Consider the following 27,957-nt stretch of genomic DNA (forward strand, 5'->3'; position numbering starts at 1 on the left):
CATTATATGCGTGTATAACCATGTGACATAAAACCGCGTAGGTAACAAGAAACTTATCTTTATTTCTTTTTCGAATTAATGACATAAGGAAGTTATAAACATCAATTAAGAGTCTTAGCTTATATATTTTAAATTCATTATTTAGATATATGAAACATTTTTTTCTCTAAAAAACTGCAATAACTTAAATTTTAATTTGTATGACCTATTTCCAGACGGGTAAGTACAAAATTACATTCCCAATTTGTTTTTTACTCGTAAATTAGTGTATATGTATCTTAAAACAATATAAGGAGTTTCAGTATCATTTCACTTATTAAAGTGATTGGCCTTGGGGGGAAATATATGTACACAAGAGCACCCATGGAAAATAAAATGGACAGGTACGTACTAATAAAGATAGTAAATAATTTAAGATTGAGTATGAAGGAATGTATCAAAAACTTTATTCCCAAAAAAAAAATATTTTTTAATACTTTCACGAAAGCGTCCTGAAAAAAACACACACACACACATCGAAGAAAAAGGAACATTCTGCGGATCATTATGGCCAAAGCAAAACCTTCCCAAATTGTGTCATGTTGTAGTATTGTGGCAAAGTATGGGATGGAAGTAGTTTCTACGCGGGAAGGCGTGATGTCATTGCCATTCCATCTCCGCAGACGCATTTCAGCTGGAAGTGTTAGGCAAGAACTATTTATAGCGTCGCATCTGGTTTACACGGTATGGCGAGCTTGTCATTTGTTGGGGCGACTAGTCGTAGACGGTATTCAACTTTCTTTCCACGCTTACATGTTTGCCTTAAAATATGAACGATTGTTCGAACAAAAGTAAATTTTTTTTAATAACGAAACTGTCTTCAATGTTTCGTATGTTAAAAAATAAATGTTCGGCTGTTTTCAAACTGCATGCTCGACTTTTATATTAAATATATATAACAATTTTTTGAGAATAATTTTCCATGGTATTTTATGTCAGTACACGAGATATTGTTGTTTTAGATGGAGCCATTTTTGACATGCTTTGTTTCGCTACTCGCACTATTTGTCAATGAACTCGTGCTTGATGCAGTTAATGCATCAAGTAAAGGTTGAACGCTGTGCTGTAAGCCGTGTCTCAATTTGGATAGCGCTCTTTCTCTCTCTCTCTCTGTTTCCTCTCTCTCGTGCTCATTCACATTATTTCGCGAGAAAAACAAATTCATGTTCACTTTCTCTCCCGCTTACTCACAATATCGCAATTTCCAGTCGGGACAACGCACTCTCATTAGTAAACAAACAAGATATGAAATTATGAAAGTCGAATTTTTAAAAAGTTAAAAATATTTGCGTAAACGTACGTAGACAACAAAAATAACAATTACAGATGCTACAATACCTGGTTTCAAAATTTTATCAGTTTTTTTAAAGACACAATTCCTGTATGTGTATTCTCTTCTACCAAAAAAATTAAAGTTTTCTTAATTCAAAATAATTGGAAAAAATCAAACATTAACTAGCATTGGAATACCAATTACTTGCTAAATTTAACAGGTTCACGCATCTGTTATCATGAAATAACCTTAATCTGCAGTTGTAAGGAAACGAAGGGCGTCAAAGGGCGCAATAAAATCCCATAGAATATACAGTTTCTCGCTTTTTCGCACTCTCTCAGACAGACCTTGGAGAGGCGAGACTGTGCTCTCTCTGACGTAGTTCTGACGTCAACACGAGAGCGGGAGCACGGAACAGAGCTCTCTCGGCCAATTTTGAGACACGGCCTCAGTTGCACGTTCAAAACACAAAAAAAAATAACCTTATTTATTTATTTATTTATTTTGCGCCAGCCAAAATACATGGTTCCAAACTAATGTAAAAATACAAGAACAAATACATTGACAAACACAAACATAGAAGGAAAACTACATGCAAAAAAAATGTGAAGGACAACCTTGAAAGTGTGAGAGCCCACTTTAAGTTTGGGTAAAAATGCAGTTTGACAACACTTATTGTCAGTAAATGGTACAGTGTGAGAGGGCACTGAGCTGGAGCAGTGAAGGACTGCGAGCGGATTGTTCTCTCTTTGTCTGGTGTCTCGCCAATAACTGTACTGTTTGCAGTGCCGCTCACAGGGGTGTATGGCGCGAGTTGCTCAACTGAGATTACATTTTAGCGGGGGTGGGGGTGGGGGGCGTGGTAGTAATAAAATAAACACAAAATCTAAACAATTGAAGGGTGACCTGTCCCTGGCACCCGGCTAGACAAGGCTCAGGACGGTCCGGCAATTTTTGTACACTACATAAAGTGTGCAATAGAAGGCGACCTACTTTTTTTTTAAGTGAAACTTCTTTACTGAGGAGGCAACAATTTTCGAGTGTTACGAAAATTCCGATCGCATGAGGGGAATAGTTCGATACGTGGTGGGGGAACCGATTGAGGAGGAGAATGCGTCAGCGGCGACGTCACTACAACGCATGCGCTAGCTTGAAAACAAGTAAGGGGGGGGGGGGGGGATAGGTACGTAGCGTAGCATGCTATATGATAGTTGTAACGGCCGGAAGGAGAAACTGTAGCGGAGAGGTATAAATGATGCAACAGTGATGCTACGGAATTCTCGTAACGCTGCTTGTGTTTGTCTACTCCTCAGTTTTAATAACGGCTGACAATTGACTCTGCCATATTTCTTATATATATATATATATATATATATATATATATATATATATTAAAGAATCTACAAGTTATTTATTCGTGTGGAAATGAGTTACTGATAAGTGCAATTGAGTTTATAATTATCATTAATTTTTATGTGAATAGTTTAATCGAAAATGAAAATAATTTATCTCTATACCTAAAAAGCAAGATGTTTCACTTCTGTCGTGTGTGGACTCAATGCGCACAATTTTATTATTTATTCCATTATCAATAATCATGTTTTCAATGGAGATCTTTCGTTCGCAATTTTTAGCGAGTGTATATAACTTAAAATTTTCCATATACCTAACTTACACTGATGTAAAACAAATTATGCCTGGTAAGTTTATAGCTGTTGCTGGGAAGGGTGCTAATCACAATGTCTGCTTTCTGCCCCATGCAAAGGAAAGCATAAATTTGTCTCTGGCACGTAGGGTAGGCTGGTTAAAGTGGCAAAAGCGTTGGAAATAATCTTTTAGTCTACTTGACTGGAAGTTCTATTAGGTATACTGCGCACGATAACAAACCATAACAAATACAGCTGGCAGGGGGTGTAAGCATAGAACCATGCCATACATTGTTGAACCATACTTTCATTTCATTTGTCAAGTCAGCCAAAATCACTCACAAAGCGAAGGCATTCGACGTTTCTTTTATCTCCCCTACAGACTCGTTATTTCCCGTCTGGTACTTCCGGAAGTGAGTGGGAAGGCCGATAAATGCCCGGGAACATAAGCGTGATATGTCAGCATGTTCACAATGCAAAAGATATATAATTTGTCTCAGAAGATTCATTTGGACCTTAATATTTGTAAAAAGAATTTTTTTTTTCTAAAATATAATTGTGTATGCTTACGTATGGACGTTAAAAGTTATACTTCTTTTTCATTTAAGACACTGAACTTTTTTTTGTAATTTACTGTTACAAATTTAAATTAAATAAATACTCAGTATTTAATATTAAAATAAATATTAGTATAAAAGTAACTATTAGATTTAGCAAAATAATCGAGATGAATTTTTATTAATAATGAAAATTTAAAAAAAAATATATGCTGAAAGTTTAATGTAATTTTTTTTAATTATTAATTAAATAATAATGTAATAAATTATAATTTTATATACACGTTTGCATAAATATTGACTGTTGCGTGTTAAATTACATATTTATATTAAATTATTTATTTAAAATGTATTTTAATTATTTTGGCACATGATGCGTGCTGTTTTAACAGGGTTGATACAAAATTGAAAGTACAAAATTCCCTGAATTTTACAGCATTTCCATATATTAAGAATCGACCGGTTTTCATGACCTTGACGTCGTACCTCCTCTTTATTTAAACAAAAACCCGGGTCACAGTCCTGTCCGCGGCGCAACACTCCAGCCATGGCTCTGGTAGTGCCACCACTCGTCACCAGATGGCAGTTGTAAATATAAAGAGACAATGTATTATAGTTATGTTATATATGTTATTATTGTAAATATTTATGAAGATTAGTAAGGGAATATTGTAAGTATGTTTTGTAGACTTGTAAATAATATTGTAAATGAAAAAGATCAAAAGGGATAGAAATATGTAAAACTTTAACACAACTGATTATAGAAGAAACTTGTATAAATTGTGCGGGCTAACAAGCTTAGACAGCTTATTTCTCCCAGCCAATCTGGATGTAGAATTATTGCTGTTAGTCTACCTCTCTCCCAGTCAATCTGGGAGAATAAACACTAATGGCCAATTTCACCATGCGGTCGTTAAACAATGTGTTAACTAATGGTTGTTTAAAGTTAACACTCTGTTCTTAAACAATCGTTAAGCTTTTTCATTTCACCACGCATTTCTTACCATTGATTAGTTACACCTTGTTTTAAGTTTTATTCGCCTTGAAGATTCATATAAAGAAGGCGGTGGCGATGCTATAATGTTACGTATGTGTTGCAGCTTGGTGTGATGTAAAATAAAGTGCGCTATTGAAATTTAATATTTGTTTTGAAACATGGGTGAGAGACGCAAACGTTCTGTTAATTTTACTTCGTATGAAAAGGAACTGCTAGTTGAATTGGTTCAAGAACACGCAAGTACAATAGAAAATAAAAAAACGGATGCCGTTACAAATAAAGAAAAAAATAAATCTTGGGAAATTGTGACGAAGATATTCAATGCTTCAAGCCCTTCCACCAATCGCTGTAGTGATGCTTTGAAGGCGTGCTACGAGAATTAAAAAAGACAAACGAGAAAGGTAGCTGCAAAGGAAAAGTTGGAGATATTTAAAACAGGTATGTAGCAAGGTATTTGGGTATGTAGTAAAAATTATTGTTATATTTTTTTGCCGAAAATATAACCTAGAAAGTGAAGAAATACTACTCAATTAGAAGTTATTTAAGATATAAACTTGATACTGCTTTCAAATTAATATGTATATATTGACGTCCCTCGGCTTCTGGTCCCCGTTTTCCCATTGAAATAAATGTCCTGTTATGCCCGTACTGCCCTCGTCGGAGAGGTGTGGGTCCAGGCCAACGTGGCCGGGACCGGGAAAGGCGGGACCTGGAGGGAGAGTGAAGTGATTGCGAGGAATGTTGGTAGGTTGTCGCAAGCAGAACACGGCATTAACGAATTTCACGAGCCGTCTTTTATTAACGCTTATAAAGTCCTGCCGCAGCCTGGCGGAACCGTCGCGGAACAAGTGCCCTACCACGGCGACACGGACTCCCTGATGACGGGGCGGTTCTCAAATACGTTTCGGCGCGAATCGTAAAGTTTATTAATGCTAGGCTGACCCAGTGAGAGAGGGCCCGAAGACGGAGCGCTGTACATACGCGGCCCGTTACGTAATGTTCCGTGGACGGCGAAAAGTTCAGAGACTCGTAGCACCACGTTCGCGTTGTAGAAACTGCCCGCTAGACACGTCTCCCGATGACTCGTAAGTTAACAATGCTAAGCTGATTCGCGGTGGCAGCTCAGCTGCCGTGACCGACTGCGGACTGAGCGAACGTTCAATCCCGAGCGCAACGTGCGCGGCTCGCGGAGCAACGAACACGTCTGTCTCCGCTCGAGACCAGGACGCGACTGACTCTCCCCGCTCGCCCGCGGGCCGGCGCCCGCGGGTGGCGGGGAGGGAGGGGAAAATCGGCCGGCGTGGGAGAGAGCTCCGTCCCGCGGCGCACCAGGCTGCAATTACATACTATGGCGAAACACTTCAGAAAAAGTTATTGAATTATTTACAAAGACATACACGAGACATTAATTACACAGCGAACTTGCACAATGAATAATAAATAAAATAAGTTAGTTACACACATTCAAATCCCTTAATCGTTTACAAATATATACACACTGAAATAAAAGATAAAGTCACATAGAAAAACACTCGTTGGCATGCTAGGTGGCACGCGGGTGCGTCCCTGGCCGTCGCACACACTGGGGTTCACTGGGGGGGGAAAACAGGCCCCCTCAGGCCCGCGTCGGTGGCCAGGTACGGCCTCTGTATCTGGGAGGGTACGACGACTGTCGTCATATGCCCCCCCTCTCCCGAGGCCGTTCTGGCCCCCGACGCCGACCTAGACCGGCAGCCGCGTCCGCGTCCGGCCACTTGTCTGGTCGTCGGAGCTCGTCACGTCATTCCGTCCAGGTCGGGCAAACTGGGGCAGGAGCTGCATCACGCTGCAGCGTAACCCCCCGTCGGTCGTTTGTCTTACGTCTCGGGGTTTGCGCTGACTCCCCCACTCGTAGTCCCGGAGGTAGTGGGGGGCCGTCTTCTCACGCGTGGACCGGCGCAACGCCGGTCCCCTCCCCGCGTGAGCGGTCATCCTCGGCTCCCCGGAAGGCAAGTCCAGGACCACCTGCTGGGCCCTGTCGACATCGCCCTCCCCACTGAGGAGCCGGACCGTTACCCCGTCTGTCACGTCCTTGCTCACGTCCGTCCCCGTCACCCGCCGTTCCCAGGAGTGGACGTACCTCCGTCCACGTCTCTGGGTAGGCTCCGGCAACGTCACCACTGGTTCACTCAGGTCGACCAGGTCGCCCTGAGCAGTGTTGTCATGTGTTACGTCCTCGATGAGTGGTCCATCAGTGTCGTTGGCGTAGGCGCTGACGTCATCAGGCGGGAGCACCCGGTCCACGAAGCGCTCCAGCTCCGCCATGCTTGCGCCACGCGGACCCCTTCCGCCCCTTCTGACGGGCGTCCGTTCCCCGCCCCCTCTTGCCAGTTGCCAACCACCGTTCCCCTTTTGCTGTCCCCCCGTAGGAGGCTGAGTCGGTGTCGTCGTGGGGGCCCGTCCATGTGTCGTGCCCCAGGTGTCGTCGTCCCTGTCAACGTTCCTGCCAACCCCCCGCAGTGACTTGGGGTGGGCGTGTTCTCGTCGACGTCCCTGATCCGGCTCCGGTGGCGTCACCACGGGGTCACCGAGGTCGACCAGGACTCCTACTGCGACGTTGTCATCGGTCCTGTCCCGTGTGTCACCGTCCCCGTCAGCGTTCTCGCCTGCCACTCGCCGCGACCCGGGATAGGCGTGTCCCCGTCGACGTCCCAGGTCCGGCTCCGGCGGTACCACCACAGGGGCGCCGAGGTCGGCCAGTACACCTTCGGTGACGTCATCCTCGGCCTCGTCACCGTCCACTGGTCCGCTGTCGTCGTGGTCGTACTCGTCGTGCGGGTCGCCTATCAGTCGAATGTCGTCCCTGTGCACCTTAGTTGTCCGTCCGTCGGCGCGACGCACGAGGTACGAGGTGGTGCCCAGTCTGTCTACGATCTCCTGTGGCCCCGCCCACTTTGGAGCCAGACTGGCGCAAAAGCCCCGCTCGCCAGCCGACAGGTGATGACACTTAACAAACACCTGCTGGCCAGGCTCTAGTCGTGCTGGGGGCTGGTGCGTCTGCGGCGTACGTCTAGTCAGGTAGTCAGCTTGGCGACGTCGGGCGTCTTCGCGCAGATCGTCCGTGGTCATGTCGTGCAAGTCGGGGGTTGCGCGCGCTTCCCCGGGCATGGCGAGGTTCCGGCCCTGCACCAGTTCAGCGGGGGAATGGCCCGTGACCGCGTTCGTCCGACGGCGCAGGCAAAACAGCAGCGTCGGCAGGTGCAGGTCCCACTTGGTGTGGTCCTCGTCCAACCGGATGCGCAGCTGAGTTTTAATGTCCTGATTCCGCCTTTCGGTCGGATTCGCGCGCGGATGGTAGGTGGGCGTCGTGTGATGCTCCACCCCCCAACCCGCGCAGGACACTCGCCAGCTTCTCCCCGTGAACTGCACCCCGTTGTCCGTCAGCAGGACCGCGGGGTACCCGTATCGCGGGAAGAACTCGCGCTCGAGCAGGGCAATCACGGTGCCGGCTTTCACGTTTGGTACTGCGAACGCCTCCGCCCAGCGGGTGAAGACATCCGTGACCACAACAATGAATCGCCGACCACGGGACGTGCGAGGATACGGCCCCATAATATCCACCGCCACAGTGTGGAAGGGATTCCGGGGCCGTCGTGGGACCTGCTGCTCCTTGCCGTCGGGTCGCCTGGACTTCCGCTCCTGGCAACGCAGGCAGGCCCGCACATAGCGTCTCACTTCTGCCGCGTCGCCAGGCCAGCGGAACGTCCGTCTGACCTCACGCAGCGTCTGCTCCGCGCCCGGGTGTCCCGCCAGGGGGTGGTCATGCAGGTAGCTCAGGACCCAGCGCCTGGCCTCGGGCGGCACGTGGGTCCGCCACCCGCGCGACCTGTGAGCCCCCCTGGTCTGGAGCACCCCGTTCAGGCTCCGGCAGCCCGGTATCACCCCCTCCCCACACTCTGTCAGTCGTGTCCGGGTGTCGGGGTCCCGGAGTTGCGCCGCGTGGACCCACGCCAGCAGGTCAGTCATAGTCTCGGGTCGCGCGTCGGGTGCAGGAGCAGTGGGGCTTGTCAGCGCGTACAACGCGCACGGTCGCGGCACCGAGTCCTCTACCCCGCGCTCACGCTCAGGGAGGAGCACTTCCTCCCAGCCCTGGTCGTCGTGGAACTCATTCTCAGGGTCCGGATTCCGGGACAACTCGTCGGCCAACTGATTTTCACGTCCAGGAATGTGCTCGACCGTGAACGAGAATTCCTGGATCAGCATGGCCCACCGAGTGAACTTAGACTTCCGGCCCTGAGCGGAGTCCAACCAGCGGAGGCATTGGCTGTCGGTTCTCAGCGTGAATGAGCGGCCCTCGACGTGGTGACGGTACCTCTGTAGGGCCCAGACCACCGCAAGGCACTCTTGCTCATTCACGTGATACTTCCGCTCAGCCTGCCAAAACTTGGCACTGGCGTACTCGATCACGCGCCTCTCGCCCCGGTCATCCATCTGGTACAACACCGCCCCCATCCCCTCCTGACTCGCATCCGTCTGGATGAAGATGGGGCGGCTGGGCACCAGGCGAGAGAGCGTGTGACAGTTCCTGAACCGGCGCTTCACCTGTCGCAAGGCCTCGTCCGCGGCGGGGGTCCACCGGAACTTAGTCTTCGGCGACAGTAGGTCCGTCATCGGGGCCGTCACCGTGGCGAAGTCGGGGACGAAGGACCGCAGCCAGTTGAGCAGCCCCAACAGCTTCTGGAGCTGCTTCCTGGTCTTCGGTGCCCCCTTTCCCTCTATTAGCTCCAACTGCTCAGGTCGGGGGCGGCACCCCTCCGCCGTCACTATGTGTCCTAGGAACTCTATTTCCGTGGCCCCAATGTGGCATGTCTTTGGGGCGCACGTCAGTCCGTGTCTGGCGATACGTTCTAGCACCAATGCCAGATGGTGCGCGTGTTCCTCCCACGTCCTGGACCAGATGATAACGTCGTCCAGATAGGCACTGGCGAACTCACCAATGTACCCATCCAGAACACGTACCATCAGGGCCTGGAACGTGGCAGGGGCGTCCATGAGACCAAACGGCATGGCGCAGAACTGGTAACGTCGACCGTCTGGTGCCGTAAATGCCGTCTTAGGGCGGTCCTCCAGACATACCGGCACCTGCCAGTAGCATGATTTTAAGTCTAGTGTCGTGAAAATAGTGGCGTCCCCCAGTCCTGCCAGTGCGTCTGTGATATTGATCTGCGGGGGCGGGGCGGGAATGGTCAGTTTGTTTATCGCCTTGAAGTTTACGCAAAAGCGTAGACTTCCGTCTTTCTTGGTGGCCAGCACCACCCGCGAGTTATACGGGGAGGTGCTGGGTTCCACTACCCCGTCACGTAACATCTCGTCAATTTGAGTCTGTATGGCCTCCCGTTCCCGGATGCCAAATCCGTATACCTTCTCAAAGGGAGGGCGGTGCGGTACCATCGGTATCCGGTGCTCCGTCACGTTTGTCCGTCGTAGCCGGTCCGCGGCCGCAAATACCTGTGCCTGAGAGGTGAGGACATGGTTGATGACATCGACGTACTCCTCTGGAACACCGTGCTGAAGGTCTTCTAGGCGAATGACTGACTGAGGGGGACTGGGGGGAACCTGGTGCACGCCGTACACCGTCCAGCGCCCCTGGGTGCCGAAGTGCATCCGGCCAGCTCGTACTTCCACGGTGGCGTCGACCTCGTGCAGCCATGGGACCCCCAGAATCAGCCCCTCGCGGAGCTCGGGGACCACCCAGGCCTCGACGTGGCTAACGTGACCAACGATGCTCATTGTTACCTGAGTGATGCCCCCTGCTGCAACGACGGCGTCCCTGGTGGCCAGCTGCACCAGCTCCCTCCGCGGTGTCACTGCCTCCGCTCCCACCAGGTGGGCCGCGATGTAGGTTCGGCTGGCGGCGGTGTCCACCAGGGCCAGCATCTCCCGCCCGTTAGCGCGGACAGGAATTCGCAGCAGCTCCGGCTCCTCGGGGCCGACCTGCCCCAGCTGTACAGTCGTCTGTCCCCCACCGCCCCCGGCCACCTGGCCGTCCGGGCGTGGGGAACTCGCGGCGAGGTCCGCGGCTCGCTCCGGCGCCGACGTGTTGACGTTCCGGTGGTCCACCTCGTCGACGACAGGTCGACGAGGCGGCTGGTCCGGCCCTGGTATAACCGGCCTCAGGGCCGCGGTGGTGGCGCCGGCAGTCAGCTGTCCCTGCACGGAGATGGCCGGCGGGATGCCTGCGCTGATGCTCTGGTTGTCCGCCCCGTCGACGGCGTGTCGACGAGGCGGCTGGTCCGGCCCTGGTATACCCGGCCTCAGGGCCGCGGTGGTGGCGCCGGCAGTCAGCTGTCCCTGCCCGGAGATGGCCGGCGGGACGCCTGCGCTGATGCTCTGATTGTCCACCCCGTCGACGGCGTGTCGACGAGGCGGCTGGTCCGGCCCTGGTATAACCGGCCTCAGGGCCGCGGTGGTGGCGCTGGCAGTCAGCTGTCCCTGCACGGAGATGGCCGGCGGGATGCCTGCGCTGATGCTCTGGTTGTCCGCCCCGTCGACGGCGTGTCGACGAGGCGGCTGGTCCGGCCCTGGTATACCCGGCCTCAGGGCCGCGGTGGTGGCGCCGGCAGTCAGCTGTCCCTGCACGGAGATGGCCGGCGGGATGCCTGCGCTGACGCTCTGGTTGTCCACCCCGTCGACGGCGTGTCGACGAGGCGGCTGGTCCGGCCCTGGTATACCCGGCCTCAGGGCCGCGGTGGTGGCGCCGGCAGTCAGCTGTCCCCGCAGTTGCCCCGGCGTGGGGACAGCTGATGAGGAGCAGTCCCGTTGTCCCCTGCTTCCCGGCGGCATACAGGACGTTAGTGCGGTAGGCGCCGGTGGTGGTCGACATGTTCTGTCAGTTACTGGGACTGCCGGTGGCTGGCGGGCCGGGGAGCGGCACCCAGTTGTCCCTCCGCCCCCGGTCCTGCGTTTCCCGCCTGCGACGTGTTGCCTTCGCGCGCCTCCTCCCACGCGGCTCTGGTGGGGCAGAGGCGATGCCAATGGTACGCGTACGGGCAAAACCGGCATCGCGGCGGACGTTCGTCCCTCTCTCTCGTAGCTGTCCGCTCGTGACGTCCTCCTCCTGTCGCAGCTGGTTCCGGGCGTTCCCTGGTGCCACCGCGGTCTGTTGTCCTGCGCGGTCCCGCGCCGCCGGCGTAGCTCACCACGGCCAAGTCACTGTCCGTGACCTCTGTGACGGTGACCCCCCGCGGCCCCGAGCGAGCACGGGGAGCTCTCGCGCCCCTGAGTGCCGTCCTCCACTGCGACATGTCACGTTCGATCACGCGGGCGAGGGCCACGAACTCCTCCGTGTCACGACCAGCAGCCGTCCTCATGAAGGGGCGAAACTCTGGCAGCAATTGTTCGACAATGGTTGGCAACGCCGCACTCACGTCCCCACTTGTCCCCAATCGGCGGAACATGCGTAACTTCTCGTAAATGAACTGCTCTGCACTCTCGTCCTCCTCCTGGTTTCGGCAATAAAATGTCCGCAAACACATTGCCCGCGCCTGATCGTTATCAAACCTAGTTTTGACTTGGCGTACAAAATGTCCCCACTCGGTATCAAAACTCCCGGCCATTGACCACCAGTTCCTTGCCTCGCCGCGGAGCTGTCCCGCCACTCGCGGCGTCCACTCCGCCCGTCGCACTTCGTACAGTTTTAGGAGGTGTTCACACTCCCGCAAAAACTCCCGCGGGTCCTCGTTGTCTCTCCCCGCAAACTCTGGCAACTCAAACTGCGTGCTCACGTACCGCACTACCGGCCCATCTGCGTCCGCGTGCCTGTCCCCCTGTTCCCGTTTACTGTCCTCAACTGTGCTGTCCGTGCTGTTCGCGCCCTCGGCCGCGCCGCCGGACCCGCACACCTCGTTTTTTACGTCCATTTTCGCGGAGTCTCCCTCCTCACACAAGTCCGTTTCGAAACTGATTAGATCGTATCTTTCTTGTCCCGCCTGTTTCCACGCCATCCTGTCCTCCTGTGCTACTGATCCGCGGATCGTGAACACAATCTCCCCCAGTAATACAATACGATCCTCCCCGGCGCGTTATCTTCAGTCCGGGATACCGCTGCACCGCCGTCTTGTATTTCTGTCGCCCCCACGACACGTTATCTCACGCCGAAACGACTCGTATTCGCGACGTTCCCGCGCCGCGTTATCTCCCGCCGGCGCGCCGGCGCGCCGTCTCGAATTCGAGCCGCTCCCACGCCGCGCGGTCGCACCTGCTTCCGTTCTGTCCTGCACCTGCGCGCTTGCGTGCGCTTGCGTGCGCTTGCGTGCGCTTACGGCCACACTAGTTGGGCGCCAAATGACGTCCCTCGGCTTCTGGTCCCCGTTTTCCCATTGAAATAAATGTCCTGTTATGCCCGTACTGCCCTCGTCGGAGAGGTGTGGGTCCAGGCCAACGTGGCCGGGACCGGGAAAGGCGGGACCTGGAGGGAGAGTGAAGTGATTGCGAGGAATGTTGGAAGGTTGTCGCAAGCAGAACACGGCATTAACGAATTTCACGAGCCGTCTTTTATTAACGCTTATAAAGTCCTGCCGCAGCCTGGCGGAACCGTCGCGGAACAAGTGCCCTACCACGGCGACACGGACTCCCTGATGACGGGGCGGTTCTCAAATACGTTTCGGCGCGAATCGTAAAGTTTATTAATGCTAGGCTGACCCAGTGAGAGAGGGCCCGAAGACGGAGCGCTGTACATACGCGGCCCGTTACGTAATGTTCCGTGGACGGCGAAAAGTTCAGAGACTCGTAGCACCACGTTCGCGTTGTAGAAACTGCCCGCTAGACACGTCTCCCGATGACTCGTAAGTTAACAATGCTAAGCTGATTCGCGGTGGCAGCTCAGCTGCCGTGACCGACTGCGGACTGAGCGAACGTTCAATCCCGAGCGCAACGTGCGCGGCTCGCGGAGCAACGAACACGTCTGTCTCCGCTCGAGACCAGGACGCGACTGACTCTCCCCGCTCGCCCGCGGGCCGGCGCCCGCGGGTGGCGGGGAGGGAGGGGAAAATCGGCCGGCGTGGGAGAGAGCTCCGTCCCGCGGCGCACCAGGCTGCAATTACATACTATGGCGAAACACTTCAGAAAAAGTTATTGAATTATTTACAAAGACATACACGAGACATTAATTACACAGCGAACTTGCACAATGAATAATAAATAAAATAAGTTAGTTACACACATTCAAATCCCTTAATCGTTTACAAATATATACACACTGAAATAAAAGATAAAGTCACATAGAAAAACACTCGTTGGCATGCTAGGGCGCACGCGGGTGCGTCCCTGGCCGTCGCACACACTGGGGTTCACTGGGGGGGGGGGGGGGGAAACAGGCCCCCTCAGGCCCGCGTCGGTGGCCAGGTACGGCCTCTGTATCTGGGAGGGTACGACGACTGTCGTCAATATATATACCTATACTTGTAAAACAACACATTATAAAACCTTTAATTAAAATAATGCTTGACAAAGTCAACATCATCATAATCGTCCAGATAGTTTGATCTTTCTTGAACCCATCTAGGCCTTATTCGCACATTATCATCATCCTCTTCAAAAATTAAATCGTACATTCGCGCGGCCATTACGAGACACAACTCCTCTTTAAAACAACTGTTTAAGACTTAACCGCCCGAATTTGGGCGGTTAATGTTAAACAACTGTTAACGAACTTAAACACTGTTTAACTTTTGGTGAAATATAATTCACAACTAAACGATGTTTAAGTGTTCTTAACCAATGTTTAAACTCCTTAACCGGCGATGGTGAAATCTGCCCTAAGGGCCGATATAATGACCTCCGGCTAAATCCTCAGGTTTGCTAGCCTCCTGGTTAGGCTAGCTTCCGGTTAACGAACGAGGCGTGTATTATGACCCATACTTAGCCTACGGTTGGTTAACCAGTACCTGACGAAGCGTGTGGTGTACTATTGGGTGTGTTGGTAATGAAATAAACCAGAATTTGGAAACTTTTGTTGCAAGACAGTTTTTTTTCTGGAAGAATGTTAGTCAGCTGTTTGTTTGTATTGTACCTAATTCGGAATGTTTACAGCTGCAGTAAAGAAATATGCCGCGAACTTTATCTTGCAACAGATATAATTAAATTAACCAAAAACTACTTTGACGTCAAACCTGCTTTGTATTAAACCATAAAATTACAATTTACGATTCAAAACCGTGTATTTTCAACATTACTCTTGTATTGAAACTCATGTTTTTGTTAGGTTATATATTAAGCCAAAACTAACGAAGTAATTCTATACAAACAAGTAAATAGGGATGACATTTTTGCTAGAGAACACTTATTTCTTTCATAAATTTATTTCATAATCAAATAATATAGACCCTGTTTCGGAAAAATACTTGTCGATTTTCATTTCACTGGTGTAGGTTTCATTTTTGTACTAATAGTTTCGTATCACGTATCCAAATTAATCCGATCCTGATGGAAATAGTTTGTGGTATAGGATGCTTGCTGTTTTATTTTAGTAGGTCGAGAGATCCTAGACATATTCACTGGGGAAATAATTATGATTGTAAAATGTATACGAAAGAAATAGGTACATTTTTACAAGACCTGACATAATTTGTTTTTATCGTGATATGTTAGGTATCTTGAGTTATGTACAGGATTTTTCAACATTCTAAATTAAAACAGCAAGTCTAATGTAAAACAAGACCAACATATAAAGCGTCACGCCGATAGGATCAAGGGATAAACTTGGATACGGGAAATAGAATAATTACGTGCTGTTTTCGTTTTGCACTTGTGTGGCAGGTAGATAATAAGTACCTAAAGGTTTGTAAGATAGGGAAGGGATAATTGGGTAACATTTATTTTCACATTCAATTGTATTCATTGAATTAGAACCACATCTGAAGTCGTATGAAGTGCATTTCATTCCCGGCATATGTCCACTGTATTACGAATAAAAATTCACAGATACAACTTCCACGAAAACACGCATTTTATAGGTAATAATAACCCTCGTTTTGCAATTTTAAAATTCACTTATTTACACATATTCTTAAGCAGGAACATTTAAGTTTATATACATTGCATACGTTTATTTATGTACTTCGTGATCAATAATAATACACGACTCGACGAGAATAGAAAAGCGTGACTACACTTTCATGCCATGTAATTTTTAATAAAACTTTGACGAATACGGCGAAGCATTTTATATTTAGTAATAAATTATTCCATCGCATCCTGCAAATATTCAATAGAATTCCTCAAATAGTCATCATCACTATCAACAACTAACCTCGCCTGATACATCGCCATTTTATTTTCTGTCGCTTAGCCTCCGGTTAAGCAGCTAGCGGTCGGTTCATCCACCCGCTAGGTTAGCCGGAACTTTAACTGGAAGGTAGACGTTAACAGGGAGTCATAAAACCGAAATAAGAGCTAGCCTGCGGTTAAATTTTAGCCGGGACTTTAGCTGGAGGTCATAAAACCGGCCCTAACTCAGCCTAAAGCGGTAGTTTTGGCTTACCTTCCTCACTTTCCTTCTCCCCTGCTAGCGACACTTTTCGAGACCACAGGCTCTCCTTCTCTCTTGCACTTATCCTGCTAGCGACTCTTTGTGAGACCGCGGGCAATCCTCTGCTAGCGACTCTTTGAGAGACCGCGGGCATCCCTCTCTCCTACTTCCAACCTTTCCGCTAGCGATTCTTCTCTCCTACACCCAATCTTCCTGCTAGCCACCCCCTGTCAGCACATCCTCGGTCAGCTGCACTGGGCCGAACGGTCCACTCCCGCCTCAGAGTGTGAGGCTGCTCTACCCAAAAGCTGGCGCCGGGCAAACATCACGACTACCGAACGACCGAGCGACGTCCACCCCGTCTCCACATCTTCATCAGAGACGAGGCCGTGACATTCTTCCAAACACAAGCTATCCCGCGGCTCACTTGCTGTTGCGTTTGAGGGGAAAGACGTATGTGCTTTCAAATGTGTCACCTTAGCAAAATTAACGCCATTTTAGATGATATGCGTGTTTGTATACAATTGCTACAGATTCACTTAAAGCTATCGAACTTGTAAGGAAGCATCCGGAAATTAGTTTACCCCCTTTGCGTTTACAGTAAAAAAGACCAAGGTTTCGGGGAAAAGAAAATCAATGAAATTTCGTTATAAGTAAACGGTTCAACAATTTTTGAGGCGTCTGGACTTTGGCATAAATGGTATTTTCGCTTTAATTTCTCTGCCAAAAGAAATAATTTCAGACAAATTTGGTGATTTTCCCGACTTTTCCAGGTATTTCCAACCATTTTAATTTCCCTGACTTATCCCTATTTTAACCTGTTTTCTATACCTGTAGCAAACCTGTACATAACAAAAATTGGAATAGCATAATACAAACAAAATATGTAAGGTCTTGTGGAATTTTTTTTCGTATACCTTTTACAATCATAATTTATTAATATAACACAAGTTTTTGTAATGTCCAGGATCTTTCAATGCACTAAATTAAAATAGCAAGCATCATGTACCACAGGGTTAATTTAGGCATAAGGATCATGCCACCAGGATCAAGGGATATATCTGAATATGTTACTGGACAGTGTCTTCTGCGCGGAGAGGGTGGGGGGAGTGTCCCACCACCGGTAGTCTGGTCCTACCTATGCCTGTTTTTTACTTCAGAAGTCGTATTATCCAGTTCATATTATACTCTTCTGGTCTTCTGCCTGAGGAGGGGGGGGGGAGGTCCCACCACCGGAAGTCTGGTCCTACCTATGCCTGTTTTTTACTTCAGAAGTCGTATTATCCAGTTCATATTATACTCTTCTGGTCTTCTGCGTCAGGAGGGGGGGGGGGGGCGGGGAGGTCCCACCACCGGTAGTCTGGTCCTACCTATGCCTGTTTTTTACTTCAGAAGTCGTATTATCCAGTTCATATTATACTCTTCTGGTCTTCTGCACGAGTAGGGGGGGGGGGAGGTCCCACAACCGGTAGTCTGGTCCTACCTATGCCTGGTTTTTTACTTCAGAAGTCGTATTATCCAGTTCATATCATACTCTTCTGGTCTTCTGCGCGAGGGGAGGGGGGTGGTCCCACCACCGGAAGTCTGGTCCTACCTATGCCTGTTTTTTTACTTCAGAAGTCGTATTATCAAGTTCATATTATACTCTTCTGGTCTTCTGCACGGGGGGGGGGGGGGAAGTCCCACCATCGGTAGTCTGGTCCTACCTATGCCTGTTTTTTACTTCAGAAGTCGTATTATCCAGTTCATATTATACTCTTCTGGTCTTCTGCTTGAGGAGGGGGGGGGGGGGCGGGGAGGTCCCACCACCGGTAGTCTGGTCCTACCTATGCCTGTTTTTTACTTCAGAAGTCGTATTATCCAGTTCATATTATACTCTTCTGGTCTTCTGCACGAGTAGGGGGGGGGGGAGGTCCCACAACCGGTAGTCTGGTCCTACCTATGCCTGGTTTTTTACTTCAGAAGTCGTATTATCCAGTTCATATCATACTCTTCTGGTCTTCTGCGCGAGGGGAGGGGGGTGGTCCCACCACCGGAAGTCTGGTCCTACCTATGCCTTTTTTTTTTACTTCAGAAGTCGTATTATCCAGTTCATATTATACTCTTCTGGTCTTCTGCGGGAGGAGGGGGGGGGGGCGGGGAGGTCCCACCACCGGTAGTCTGGTCCTACCTATGCCTGTTTTTTACTTCAGAAGTCGTATTATCCAGTTCATATTATACTCTTCTGGTCTTCTGCACGAGTAGGGGGGGGGGGGAGGTCCCACAACCGGTAGTCTGGTCCTACCTATGCCTGGTTTTTTACTTCAGAAGTCGTATTATCCAGTTCATATCATACTCTTCTGGTCTTCTGCGCGAGGGGAGGGGGGTGGTCCCACCACCGGAAGTCTGGTCCTACCTATGCCTGTTTTTTACTTCAGAAGTCGTATTATCAAGTTCATATTATACTCTTCTGGTCTTCTGCACGGGGGGGGGGGGGAAGTCCCACCACCGGTAGTCTGGTCCTACCTATGCCTGTTTTTTACTTCAGAAGTCGTATTATCCAGTTTATATTATACTCTTCTGGGGCCACGTGCTCCCGCCCCCTCCCCTTGTAAATCGACCACTGGATATGGAACTTTTAACAAATAATCTTGACCAATAATTGTACTATGTATATTTTAGATAACTAGCTACGCAGCTGTGCGCAAACCTACCAGATTTCTCAGGTTAATAAATATTGTAGGGAACCAGAACTTTGAAATTCAACATTAAATCATACATAGAATTAAAAAAAAACACTCCCGAAACAAATAGAATAAGATAAATACTTATTCCCAAAACCAGTTTCTCGCTAATACTAGCCCTGAAGAAGCGCGGTCGGCACAAGTCGCCAGATACTCTGCACGCAAAACAAAATGTCGAGAACGCCATTACAATTAACGCGAAAAGACAAGTTCGTGTCTTTTCGGGTTTCAATTCATACGACCAGCATGATAAACCAACGAAAAAGCGTTTAAAAATATGGGACTCGAATAAATAAAATAAAATATAGTTTCTACACCAGTTGCTAGAATGCGCTGGCGGCACTCTTACAAGTTGTTTGCCACCACTGCTCATAGAATGCACTCTTTCCTTCCTGTGAAAATTTGTAACGTGGTGCGCGCTCATCGTAAAAGTTCACTTTATTTTTTTTCATAACGAGCCTAAAGAAGTATAACTTAAAGAATTAAAGGCTAGTTGTACTATTATAAAGTTTTATTTTTAATAGACTACCTATGTGAATTCAAAGGCATTCATTTCCTTATAAAAGTAATTTATTTTATTTTAAGTAAAAATAGAGGATATAGTCTTACCTAGTACGAAATAATCCAATGAACTGAGCTATCTATAATAATAATATTATATAAATAATATAAACAAATAAACTGTATCCATTTAGTTGCTTATAGCAAAAATTTGTTTCATCAAGTATTAATGTGTTATTAAAAAATTAAAACAATTTCCCTCCCTGATGAGATTTGGACCACATTCTATCAGGTCTGCAATTCAATTCAGTTCAATTCAACAAGTTTTAAATTTTGCATTTTTCACATTTTGATACAGACACAAACAAGTTGGCATACCAGCCTCTGTGCTAGTTTGCCATGAGGTACAGTTTTTAAGATACGACATGAAATACAAGCATATACATTATTTACAAAATATTTATAAATTTCACAAATTTATCCTCAAAGGAAAAATTTAAAAAAAAACTTTGCATAATGTCTGGAGCTTTGAGGTCAATGTTTCTTGTTTATATATATTGACGAGACACATTCACATAGGTAGGTAGTAGGCTAAAATTAGATACAAAATTTTGCACATATACAGAGAGGTATGAGGACACAGAATCCAACAAGTGATATATTTATGCTATATACAAGCATTAAAGTTGTGGTAGGCGTTCGTTACGATGTGTGTTGCATCGGCAATGTGGGTGGCATCCATTGCACTTCACAGTGATCTTTGCTACTGGATGGCAAATCCATTTGCTGCCCAGTCAGGATGGCCTGCCTGGGTGGTAGTCGGTGATTTGTGTGTGTGGGTATAGGGTCGGGTGAGAGGGTGTTTCCCGATGATCTGTACGATTGTGAATGGGCGTTGTCCTGCCTTCGTTACATGGTGGTAGGGTGTATGCGAGAGGGTGTATTTGTATTTCCCGAGTGCTGCTTTGAGTATTTTATAGAATCATGTAGGTATCGATTTGGGGGAAACGGATTTGGACACATGGGGAATTATTACGGAGGAATATAATAAAATTGGTACAACGTACACCTTGAAGAGGCGCACTCTGTCCGTGTCTGGCAAGAGACTGTGGGGGCGGAGAATGAAGGATAACGATGGAGGATAACGAGTTAAATGTGTAGTAGGTTCAGGCAGTGGCAGACAAGAAGTGCGTTGAGAATCACAGCTTGCGATCCACCGTCACAACCAGGTATTTCACTGAATCACTCCACTTGATCACCCCCCCCCCCCCAACCAAAAAAATTGTGGGTGGAAGATGGGGAACCTGGTGAAAATAATGACTTCAGTCTTGAAGGGGTTTGAGAGAATGCCCCAGGATAAAAATTAAAAAATGCTGTAACTGAGTATATAGCCTAGGTCAGCCTGGTTTTAATCAAAAGGGTTTTTTAATGAGTTACCTTCAGCGAGGTATCATCTGCATACTTGACAATTCTGCGTTAGGGGGGCTTGGAAATGTCGTTCGTATATAGGGAGAATAGAAGCGGCAAGAGCATAGACCATTGAGAGACTCCTGTGGTGATAACTCTACTGAATGAGGTGGACCTTTCCACCCTCTATGGAAATATACCACCTTCCAGGAAAGAATAAAGGTTGCATCTAAGAGCCGGGTTTAATCCGAGAAAGGCTGACGAGGATGAGGGCTTGGTCATGGACAGTGTCGAATGCATGACTCAGGTCTAGGAACACCATGACGGGATGGGTTCATTGGGTGAAGTTTCAAGCTGCTGCTCTACTATTTTTGTACCTACAGAGCTTATTGAGATTTTGAAAGGAAAATGTGCATTATAACATTTTAATACCATTATCCTTAGGTTTTTAAAAACTTGAGACTACTTTTTAATATGATTACTTTATTTTACTATATATATATATACCAGGGTAGTTTCCCCACCCGCAAGTTTAATTTGTGACACCAATACATTTGGTATGTCCCCAAATGTTGATAAAAATGACTATGTACAGGTTTATGTTCATACATGTGGGTCTGCCATCGTCCTCTAAAACTTTTATGGCATGGTGCATGCGCATTGTAAAATTTCACTCTCATCATTTTTCCACAATGCACCTAAAGAAGTATAACTTCAATAACTTCAAAAACATTTTGGGCAATGCAAAGAATAATCAGAACAGTTTTCATGACACAACATTGTCAAGAACCATATATTTAAAGTTTATTCCTGTATTTCAGGAATGTGTCCATATGGTGTAATCGCAACTGCCCATAAAATGAAACGATTTACTTCTTCCTGGACAGCTTCTTAAATTGCTATATAATTTGGGCTGATATCTGGTTGACAGCATGGTGATAGGCTGGTACTCCAAAACACAAAATGAAGAGTTTAGGTGTTGCATATGCTACACCTGTACTCTAACCGTATTCCTATTTTATGATAGGACACAGCCACTCCATAATTTTTAGGTAACAGTTTTTGGTGTCATATTAGTTGCCAATCGGTTGCCAAAATTCTTTGCATGTGCAGAGCTCACTTTTTTGTTGTTTTCGTCCAGATGGCGAACCCGCAACAGGCGCCATTAACTCGTACATAGTCATTGTTGTGATCATCGGGGAACATACCAAGCATGTGGGTGTTCCACATGAAACTATAAGATAGCAAAACTATCTTGGAATATATTTTGTACACTTTAATGCCCATAACAAGACATAATCGAAACTTTAAAAGTAATTAAAAAATTGGAAAGGCCATCCTATTTTTGTGCGATGGTACGGCTATCTCTAGTATTTTTTTCGTAACAATTGTTTCAATGGTTGCGAAACATCCGCTTTAATGTGCTGAAAACAGTTCCTAGCCTCGCGTTGTATCACAACAAGTCAGTGGTTATTAGCTACCTTACCCAAACGTCTTGGAATACCGCCCTGTAGATGAACAGATGTAATAAACGGTATGCAGGGAAGAAGTAAAAGGAATCGGCCTTGGCCTACTGCAAGGCACAATTTCAACATTCGCATGGAGTTATTCCAGAAAACCACATAAACCCGAAACCATGATGAATATATCGGGATTGAAACCCACCTAAACAACAAAAACGAGGAAGGTGTAGAGGTGAATTTTACAGATATGTGCTCATAACACTATCAGTATATCAATTATCAATCGAACCAATTATACACATGGAAACAAGCCAGGTGCAATTACTTGTGTTGTACACGCGGGCCGCGGCTGCGAAACTTCTGCAGGCGCACGGAATAATAGCCCCCATCCGCCAGGTAGCACTACTGTGCAGTGTTTACTCTTACTGTTTACTCATCATTTTACTGTTCTAATGAGTACTTGAGTACAGCATGTGTTTGTTACGATGATCACTCATTAATTAATTATCATTTTATTTTCACTAGTTGACAGTTGTTATGGTTCGTTAATTGCTGTATATATCTGTCTGTATTGACGTCGACCGGGGCTACGCCCTCCCTAAGCCCGATGTGCCTCATGCCGTCGACACCCCTCTCCTCCCATCACCACCCTCTATTTCAAACCTCCCGCCCCGTGTGCGTGTGTGTGTGTGAGGCTACCGACGAGAGGCGGGAGTAAAGACTGTGCCACGACCCCTTTTATTTTATTATTCAATTTTTATGTTTACGTAATTACTACCTGTCTTTTCTTTAAATCATATTCCCTAAGTGTTTATGTTTTAAGTGCTAGTTGGTAAGGACGGCGCAGCGCCCCACGCGGCAGGCAATGGAACTACCCGCAAGCAGTTTGAACCATATTCCTAGTTATAATAATCAATACTGCTTAAATAATTAAGGAAACCTTGGCATAATTTTATTATAGAATTTTTAGTGTAATTGTTTTAGTTAAATATGTATTAATAAATAATAGGAGAGACTAACGGCAAATCCAGCGCTTTCCGGCCGCCATGCTGCCCTGGTCTCTTCAGTCGCTTCCGTTCGTCACCTGGGGTAGGATGCTTGGTGAGCACCGCGTAACTTCATATTTTTCTTAACTGATCTTTTAACATCCGCCTGACCTTTTATAATTCTTAAACCTTTTTTGTATCTGCGAGGCCTACTCCGGGTGGCCGACTCGTTTTAATCAATATTTAAGTTCAATTCGAAAATTTAATCACGAACCGCGTCCTAAACTCACAAGGCCAGGCCACGAGGTGACCTTGTCAGCCTGTAAACTGATTCTCTCCCGCCGTTGGCGTTATTAACAGTTTCATAGTGTATGTAGGTGTAGCGCGATTGGAGACGTGTTGTAACGTTGCTGAAATAAAAGGAGTACGTCGAACGTGTGATTTTTAGTCGAGTGACCACGTGTCCCTGCTCCTGAACCACGAGGCATGTGGGACGCCTTAAGAGCCCACTGTAACGATATCGCGTGCTAAGGGAACCGGGCCTAGCCCTACACGGGTCACATCACGCCCTGAAGGGAGTCTCCGCCGGGTCCACGTGCCCACATCACGTGGTGGCACCCACTCCGACAATTAATTTCTTCGTTCCCTTACCCCTTAGTACGACAGTATGATGTATAAATGGGTGATTAAAATTAAAAAGCCTGATCCCGAAAAGGATTACTCGACGACTTATATGCAGTTGCCGACCAAACATTTTTGTTGTATTACAAAAGTTAAAACTTTTGCCCACTCTTATTTGTGTATTTTTATTATTTTAATATATTACATATTTGAGGTATGTTACAAAAACTCCCTTGATTTTATGTTTTTAAAACTTAACATTTGAGATTGTTTTTTCTAATATTTATTTCGCGCCTTCAGAAATATGTAAGTACGGTTTTTCAAAGCCACCAGCATGAATTCCGTGCAAACAATTTGTGTAATTTACTTTATGGCTCAACAAAGCTTAAAACTGTAAATATTTTAGTAGTTTTTCTGGCGATTATAACGTTCAAAGCCATAATTTGTCATAAAAAATGTTAAATTTTTTACATCTGTGTATTTAATGTTTTTGTTCGGAAACACCTTAAATAGCACCATTTTGCGCTTTCAAATCCAAATTTTTCCGGGGGAGGACCCCCCCACCCACCGCTTTAGGATCGGGTCCGTGAATGATATGGCTGTTGTGTAATCTGGCACCACCACAACTGAAGTCCTGCGCATGCGTATGGCTGACCTGTTAAATTTATAAGGTATTTTTTATGATTTTTAGTTTGCTAAAACTCCTTTCATTAGAGGCGGTTGAGACTGGTATTGTGCAAAAAATTCTCAATGCTGTCGTTATGTTGGGGTATGCGTCTTCAAGCCCATTCTTATAAATTAATGGCAGAAGGTCTTCTGGTGAAGCTGTTTTCATATTAGGGCTTAAATCCAAGGCATGATACTTAAAACTTTCAACTTCTATCGCCAACTCGTCCCTGTTTAAGTCTTCTTTATATGTGGTAGCTAAATCAAGTGCCTGTTTCTTCAATTCTTCTCCATTTAGTGTTTCAAACAGAGCTCCATTGAGGAAGGAAACCAAATAAACCTTTCATGTTTTGAATAGCTTGAAACATTTGTCTCAGTTCAATCCGAATCCGATCTATTATTTGTATAATCAACAGTCTGAACTTTTTTTCTTCTGAGAATTCATAGCTTTCATCTTCCCTTTTCATCAACCATCCACTTTTTCTTTCTTTCTTCCCCTCTGATTGCGTTTGTGGAACTATTTAACCTTTCTGATCCTAATTCTGATATCAGACGGTTAATATGTTTTGCTGATAGATCGATAGTGATGCCATCTCTTTGTAATAATTTGTTGACAATATCAATACGGCTTAGTTCCCTATATCAAAAACAGGAGAAGACAATGAATTCAAACTTTCTGACATTTCTTAGAATAGAAGTTTCTTCTGTTTTTGTTTCAGCTGTTGTTATTGGGCTGGTCACAAGATCATTCAAGCATCTATAATCTTGTCTAGATATTTATATATTACAGCTACAGTTTCTCTCTTAGTCGACCATCTGGTATTGCTTTGCAATTTGAGAGATGAGGGAACATGTTGCACTAGAATCTCTCATCTATTGGTGGAGGAAGCAAAGAAATAGTAGAGACAATTAAGTTGGCCAAAATAGGACTCTGCCTCTGGTGATAAGCTAGCAGCATTCGCCCCAACTAAATTTAGCGAATGTGCTGCACATGGCACAAAATATGCCAAACTATTTACTTCTTTGATTCGAGATTGAACTCCTTTGTACACACCAGCCATGTTTGACCCATTATCATATAACTGCCCTCTGCAGTTCTTAATATATAATCTATCATTTCTGAGATTTTCTAAACTCTCTTCTGAATGAGCCAATCCAGTTTTTTCACTAACTATTATGAAATCAAGAAAACTTTCCACTATCTCAGGGCCATTTTCGGTGATCTTCACATAACGAAGAACTTCAGACATTTGTTCAAAATGGCTTGGATCGGGCGTGCAGTCAAACATAATGGAAAAGTATTTAGAAGCTTTGATGTCATTAACTATATGTTCTCTTATTTTTCCAATGATAATTTATAAAAATTCATTTTGGATATAAGGAGAAAAGTAGCTGACCTGGCCCTTTTTATGGCGGAGAATGTGCTCTCTCAGTTGGGGATGATAATGAGATACCAGCTCTATTGTGTTTAAAAACTTACCACATCTATGGTCACCAAAGTCTAGGGATTCATCAGAACCTCTTAATGGACTACCTTGTTTTGCTAAATGTATAAGAACATCAATTATTACATACAAAACTCCTCTCCAGCGTGTTTCCTCCTGTGCTATTTGATCCAGCAGCTCTTTATCAATACCAGAACATTTATTTAAGGATAATTCCAATGTTTTCCACGAGTAAAAACACTTTTTGTGGTTAAGTGAATTTTCATGCTCAGGAATCCTTTCACTCAACTTTTTCCACTGAGTGAAAACTTTCTCCTTGGCCAAAACAGATACATTCTTTTCAGATAACATGTAGGAAAAAAGTTTGCATGGTACACAAAACAAGGCATTTTTTGATTGACTGTATGTTAGCCATGTTCGGCGTACCTTTAGACCACCAGCCAATGTTTTGGTGAACCAGTCTTTGGTTAAATTTCTTCCATCTCTTGAGGTGTTACTTAGATCAGGCTCTACCTTCCCCTCGTTCAATAATCCTGATACTATAAAGCATCTTTCTGTATCTGAAAAGGCTGCACGCCACTTTCCGGGGTCTCTGAAATCAAAATGAATAGCAGGCTCACCCTGGACGAGGTCCTTTGTCGCAATTGTAGAATCCGGAAAAAATGCGTTTGATGTTCCAACAGTAGTCGTAACATACTGCTCAGATACAGTGCATGGTTGGAACTCATCTTCATTGATGACTTGTGTTACTGGAATTTGAAGTTCTTCTTGATGGCTTCTTGCCCGCTCACTCTCTGTTCCAGTTACACATACCTCTTTAATTGAATGTTCTTCAGGATCCTTACTGCTACTGCTACCACCTACAAAACAAAACCAAAGTAATTAGACTTGTTTGATCAATGAGTAAGTCTAGATATGTGATTTCTGTGAAGCTATTGCTATACTATTTTGAAATTCTAATTTGAGCTGTTAAATCCTATACTCTTTGTCTGAACAAATTACTATAAGACTAATCATTACTGCAAATGGTTGAAAAAATAGGGGTGAAATTAAAATAAGAATAAAATTCGTATCATTAACACTATTAAATTCATTACTTTTTATTGTAAAACCTAAATATATTTCTACAAGCTTCGTCTAAATTTATTTTTTACTTGCCCAGCCATTACTGCAAGGGGCGGTAAATAACAGGGGTTGAAAAACAAAAACAAAAAAATCATTTCTCCCTTAGTAGGCACACTATTAAATCGGTACAAATTGTTTGAAAATCATAATTTTTATCTAAAACTTTTGTATTAAAATTGTTTTGGTGATTCAAACCACTATTGCAAGGAGTTGAAAAAACTTGGGGGTTGGAGTAAGAAAATAAATAATATTTTTCAACCATGTACCTACACTACAAATCCATTCCTATTTTTTTTAAAAATGTCTAAATATTGTCTAAAACTATAATTAAAATAATTTTTTATCTGAACAAGTATTACTGCAAGTAACATGGTTTGAAATTAAAAAAAGAAAGAGGCATTATATATTTTAAATATACCTATATACTATCGAATCCGTAATAATTTATTTATAAATTCTTAACTTCATCGAAAACTTTGGCTGAAACAATTTTTGATGAAACGAATTACTACCACATACACTGGTTTTGAAATTTAAAAAAATTCAAAACATCCTTAGTAAGTATCAAATTTGTTCGAATTTATTTTAAACCGTCTTAATATTATCATAATCCTTGGTGCAAAGAAATTTTTTATATGACCACGAATTTAGTGCAAGGAATGAAAATAAAAGTGTTAGAAGGTCAAAAAAATTAAATAATTACCTACCTTAGCTGACACATAATATGAAAATCATTCTATGCTCTTTAATGCTGGATACATTGAGTTAGAAATGAACAAATATTCAATCGATCATTTTAATATTGGAGAACATAAATAATTTAATTACATTAAGTAATTAAAATGTTCCGGAAGTTTATAGGAGTCTTCAAAATACTTCCAGAGTAAATATGTATTACTTCGAAATCTACATACGCCTGTAGGCTGTGCCGAAAGGGATTGTTTTTATAATTTTTATTTCAAAGGTCTATTTGATCCAATTTCCATAAAAATATTTTATATC

This window comes from Bacillus rossius, chromosome 2 (genome assembly GCF_032445375.1).
Source record: "Bacillus rossius redtenbacheri isolate Brsri chromosome 2, Brsri_v3, whole genome shotgun sequence".
Classification (NCBI taxonomy): Eukaryota; Metazoa; Arthropoda; class Insecta; order Phasmatodea; family Bacillidae; genus Bacillus; species Bacillus rossius.